We start from the raw sequence: 6,000 nt of genomic DNA, 5'->3' as shown, positions 1-6,000 counted from the left end.
GGATTCTTTGTGAATAAGAAGTTGTACTAAATCCCAACAAAATCGACATGATGTGCTTTTCAAGTGTGAAGATGACAGCTGATGATGTAAATCATGTTATTCTGAATAATGAGGTGATTGAACAAGTCACAACTTACAAATATCTGGGATTTTTCCAAGAAGATGATCAGTCTTTAAACATCACTGAAAACTCAGGTTGAAGTTGGGTTTCTGTTAAAAAAAACCAAACAAACCCTGTTTCTCCTCTGATGCAAGAAAAACTGGTTCAAATGATGCTTTTGTCAGCAGGTGATTATGGTGACATTTTATATACGCATGCAAATCCATCTTGCCTGAAAATAAATGATTCAGCGCACCACGCTGCGCTGCGATTTGTCACAGATTCAGGATTCTGCATACATCACTGCAGTTTGTATGAGAGCATTGGTTTGTCTTCTCTATACAATGGCAGAATAACACACTGGTACACTTTTATTTATAAGGCCCTATTACATGAACTGCCTCCTTAATTATTTACTCTGCTGACTCTTAAAACTGTCAGTAGCAGCAACCTTCGGTCTCGTGGACAACTTATGTGTGTCATTCCCTGAAGCTGCTGTCTTTGGTGAAAGTGCTTTTAAAGTTTTAGCTCCCTCATCTCAGTTTCAGTTACAGAGTTACCTCAAGCTAGACTCTATTATGAGCACAGGAGATTTTAAAACAGGATTAATGACCTTTTGACCACTGAATGCACAGTCTGCTTACTTAATGCTGTTAATTCAATTGTTTGTCACAAATTTGCTGCTTAAGTCTGTTGCTCGTTTCTTGTGTCTGGATTTTTGATGCTGTTTCTTTTAACTTTTTGCTGTTGCAGAGATTTTGAATCTCAGTGGGACTATTCCCAAACAAACAAATAAATAAATAAATAAACCTAGGCGCAGTGATGCTTTAAGCTAAATGCAAATATAAGCATGCTAACATGGTGTCCTCATGTTAAACCAGCTTCATGACAGCAGAACACGAGTCAGACCTTTAGACAGCAGGTGATCTCACTGCGATACAGATCCAAGATCAGTTGTCCCTTCATGTCACCAAATCTCAGACTGCATTCACAATGAAATAAGAAACCAGATTCTGATCAGATTTGGATGGCCAACAGTTTGAAAAATGAGATTTTAACACCCCTCTGAGGTGGGCAAAATATTAGAAACACTGTAGTGATCCATTTTTTGATCAACAATTTAAATATTGCTCAACTCTTCATGATTGCTGAAATGTTTTGAGGGGAATATTTGCCCTAAATGTTGAAACAAAAGCCATCAAAATAGTTGTCATGACATGTATCTCAGTCCTTTAAGCAGAAACACCTCTAAAAGCCGAGAGTAATCTCTTGGAAATAGTCGACATATTTCAGTATGAACCAAAGTGGAGGACAAACCGGCCGGCAGACATTGCTGTCCATTGAGTCATGCCGATAACACACCTGTAAAACTCAGCTAATCTGCTTTATAAGAACTGTGTGGGTGTGGTTTGATCAGTTTGGCAACATAACTAAACAACTGTTCCATATCATAACTGAAAAATGCTGCATCCCAACATAAACCAGCAGCAGATGATCGCGGTGCTCTTGGAGGCAAAGAGTTAACAAGGGAGTTCGCAATGTAGCTTGGTCCCAGCCCATGTAGGGCTTTGTATACGAGGAGGAGGAGCTTAAAATCAATTCTAAATGTAACAGGAAGTCAGTGCAGAGCAGCTAAAACTGGCCTGATGTGCTCTCCTCTTGATTTTGGTTAATAGCCGAGCTGCAAAGTTTTGAATGAGCTGAAAACTCTCAGTGGTGTTTTTTGTAGGCCAGTAAAAAGTGCGTTACAGCAGTTGAAATGAAGGCATGAATTGATTTCTCAGCATCTTTGTCATTTAGGAATGGTTGTATCCTATGTTTCGTCACCTTGTTAACGTGGGGATTCAAACAGCTGAGAAAAGAAAATGCAAACATCTGTCATGTGAAATATAAACTGTTGACAGTAAACTTCAGAGACTTGATGTCGTGATAGCTCACTCACAGAAAGATCAACCAATACATGCTCTCAGACACATAATGTATATGTAACAGTAATAAATTACATCTGTATGACATTTATCTTGACATACAAAAACAATCTGACAAAGCTGCACATTCATTTAACATTTACCGACACGTCTGTTTACACATGCAAATATTCACACACTGAAATCCGGCTCTGGACAGGAGGCTAAACCTGCGACATCACATTCCTCACCAGGTGATAAAAGGGAACCCAGACGTTGTGGTTCATCCTACAGCGACGAGGACCCGCATCAGGACAGCGTCACTGTGGCATGTAAGCCATGTCAGCTATTCCAGTTATGAGCGTAGATAATTACACGTCTTGCCTGCTGAGGTCGTCCCAGGGGTCACTGTCTGATGTAACCAACCTGTGAAATGAACCACTTACCATATAGATTGCAGAGGCACATTTGAACCCTCACCCGTCGCTGTCTGTCATCTGAAGCCGGGCAGCGCTCACTCAACACCCTATAGAGACTCCACTTGTCACAGCTGTCAAGAAAAACATGTTTTAAAACGATTCACTGCTAAAAAACATTCTATATAAGCTGCTATTATGTCATTCAGACTGACTCAAGACACACTGATAACTGACATGATCTGTTCACTAAATGATGCAGCTGATGATTTAGTGGAAAACACTGAAAAAGGCACATCCCAGCTTTTCCAGAGCTCAAAGTGCAATCATTAAATTGTTTGTTTAGTGTTGACAACAGCCTGAAACAGGAAAAAACACACTGATGTTTACGGAAATTAGGTTGGTATGAGAAGTTTGAGTTTTGAAAAATGTCTTAATCAATTAATAGAAAACTGTTATAATGAAAAATAAAGTCATAAATTAATCAATGTTTTAATACAACAGAACCAGAAGTGGGTTTTTTTTTTTTTTTTTTAAAAAAAAGAAGAACGAAAAACCATCTTATTAAAACACAATAAATGGAAACATATAGGTAAGTTTATTAAAATGGAAAGAATATCTGCTGAGGAATAATTGAATGCTATAGTACTCCGTGCGCACACTGTTAACAGCTCCCTTTACGAAATAATGAGATCGGTACACAAGCGTCTGTGAATCTTCAGCATCTGAGACGAGGACAGGCTGAGAAAAGGTTAATGTGTCTGTTCTGCTCTCATTAAGAGGCCGGACCCTGCATCTCTGTCAGCCTGAAAATGTGAGGAGCACTGAGCCCATTACCAACCCAAAAGTGCAGAAGTGTAGTTCCTCGGTGAATAACACAGACGTGTTTTAGTGTGGCTGAACTTGCTCGTTCTCCTCATGGACAGACAGGTGTAACTACCAGTGGTGGAAGAAGTATTTACAGCTTTTACTTGAGTAAAATTAGCAATACCACAGTTTTGATAAACTGAAGTACTGTATTTAAAGGAACACTTTATCCCCAAATGACCATTTGTATATCAAGCACTCGCCCTGTGTTACGTTAAATTCATGTTCCACCAGGGAACAGAAGTTAAAGTGCTCCCCATAAAGCCCTGACTCCATCAACAAAAACAGTAATTTTGCCCCTCTGAACACATGAGCTGCTGGTCTACTGCTACAGTAACTTGATCAGTTAAGCCTACACTTTCACACTTTCACGTTTCCACTGTGAAAAGTTGTGGATGGTACCAATGGAAGCGTTCTGTACTTTGGGGGGGGGGGGGCACACAGCTTCAGATTGCAGCATATTTCACGATTTCATAGAGGCTCATCACCATCACTACTACACAGAGAATCATATCTGCACCCATGCTAAGAGGTGTCAGGATACAGGAGCAGGTAAAATAAAGAGTCGATTATTTGGTGTAAAATGCTGCTTTGGAGGCTTTTTCACACTGACCAGAACACAGTTCTCTGAAACACAATGAATACTTATTTGTGGTCATATGTGAAGATATTAACATCAGCCGTCTAAACTCTGAAAACTCCTGCTCTCGGCAATAATATGGTGACGCTGAAAGTTGCGTTTCACGCATTCATCTCAGAAACCCCGAAAAAGTCTGCGCGTTGTTCGTCTGATGCCCACCCTTCAAGATTCCTCTCTGGGTCAGACTCTGGACCAGAGTCAAGTGGTGGCTCAGCTGGTACAGCCTCTCCCCTCTTGCGATGTCAAGCGGCCACGACAAAGTGGCGAGGTCTCCATTCATGGCTCTCTGATCTCCTCCACAGTGTCACTAGTCGTGCGTTGAACAGTGCTTAAAGAGTGAGGGAGCGCCCAGAGAAACTCAAAACTAATAATTTTATTTTATAATGATTTTTGCGAGATTGCTATTTTCACTCAGTTGTATTTATCCCATTGGTAGCTACCATGTTTTCTAACAGTGTCTATACACCACATAACCAGTGTGATATGAGCTTCAGGCGGTGACAGCCTCGAGCTGACTTGAAAATGTTTAATAAATACACCTTAATTAATTCACATGGTGACATCCACATCGAGAAGAACCAAAAGCCAGGTGAGTTAACCGATTCTCAGTAAGGCTGCTGCTTGGAAAAAAAACTGTCCATGTGAATGCAGAGAAGAGCGGAAAACAAAACACACACACACACACACACACACACACACACACACAAATAAATATAAATAAAATGAAAATAAAAAAAGAAATGTTAAGCAAACACAATTTATATCGTAATGCAGTCATATCATGTAGGCTGGTTTAATAAATCGCCACACACTAACAGATGGTAGGCCTATCGTTCCTGCAGTAGAGGACAGGCCAGTGTGGACGTAATCGCAACTCTGAAGTCAGACGTGTTGTTATGGACCTGATGGCTCCATGGTTGCTATGTTGTCTCTAAGTGCATCATTTCACATATTTAATCATTTCAATCAAAACAAACTTTGCATTGGAGAGAGAAGCAGCATCTCAACTTGCACACGACGATTTTTCTGAAAACCAAACCACAAACTGAGACCTTTTGCCTCTGGACCTCATCTTAAGACCTGCTGTCACTGACAAACGGACTCATTCAAGGTAGACGAGAGATTTTGAAGCCCATGTTGTTTTCTGTGTATTTTACCGTTGAGACTTTACAAAATGTACTGATGTAGGCAAAGTATGACCAATATCGCAATATTTTGCCCACATCAGTACTATTGTAGTGTAAATGAATAACATTGGACTGACGTTTGACTGTTACCAAGTCTGAGTAAGTTAATCCAACGCTACTGTCTTTGGTTTACCAACTGTCTGTTTTATCTGTCCAACAAACAGCCCAGCATAAACATGCTAATAAAGAAATAGCTTGTATATTTTTTAACTTCTTGGTGATATAGGCCATCAGTGCTTCAAGCAGTGACACAAGCACTGAAGCCTTATTATTTGAATATGCACATAATTTTCTCAATATTAAGGATGTTTTTCATTTATGAGTATTTTACACAAAACGTCATTTAAATATTATGTCATCATACTGTGAGAGTAACAGAGAGGTGTGTATCAAGGAGACTTTTCTAGAAAGAACAATGATAAGGTGCTGTTTTTTTCTCATTCAGCAAGAGAGCGTAAAATTGGCATGTTGTTGAATATCTGGTAAAAATGTCCTCCTGTAAAAGACAGCTATGTCTACTGTATGCATGGGCAGACTATGACACAATGGGCCCCTGGGCACAGATATGCAAAAGGCCGCACCAGCTCTCATACACAGGGTCAGCAGGACACACAGAGGTTGTGCTGGTTTTGCCTCTTTTTTTGTTATTTGCTTCTCTCTGAGGTCACCTTGTGTGTCTCTGAGGTCTCTTTGAGGTCATATCTAGTCTTTTTAAGTCATGTTGTGTCTTGCTGAGGTACTTTTCTCTTTGAGATCATTTTGTGATTTTTTTTTTTTTTTTTGAGGCCATTTTGTGTCTCTTTGAGGTCATGTTTTGTCTTTCTGACATAATTTAGTGCAGCTTAAAAGAAATTTTGTGTCTTTTAAGGGTTATTTGATATTG

This window comes from Epinephelus fuscoguttatus, linkage group LG10 (assembly GCF_011397635.1).
Source record: "Epinephelus fuscoguttatus linkage group LG10, E.fuscoguttatus.final_Chr_v1".
NCBI classification, from domain to species: domain Eukaryota; kingdom Metazoa; phylum Chordata; class Actinopteri; order Perciformes; family Serranidae; genus Epinephelus; species Epinephelus fuscoguttatus.
This window is presented reverse-complemented; position numbering follows the sequence as displayed.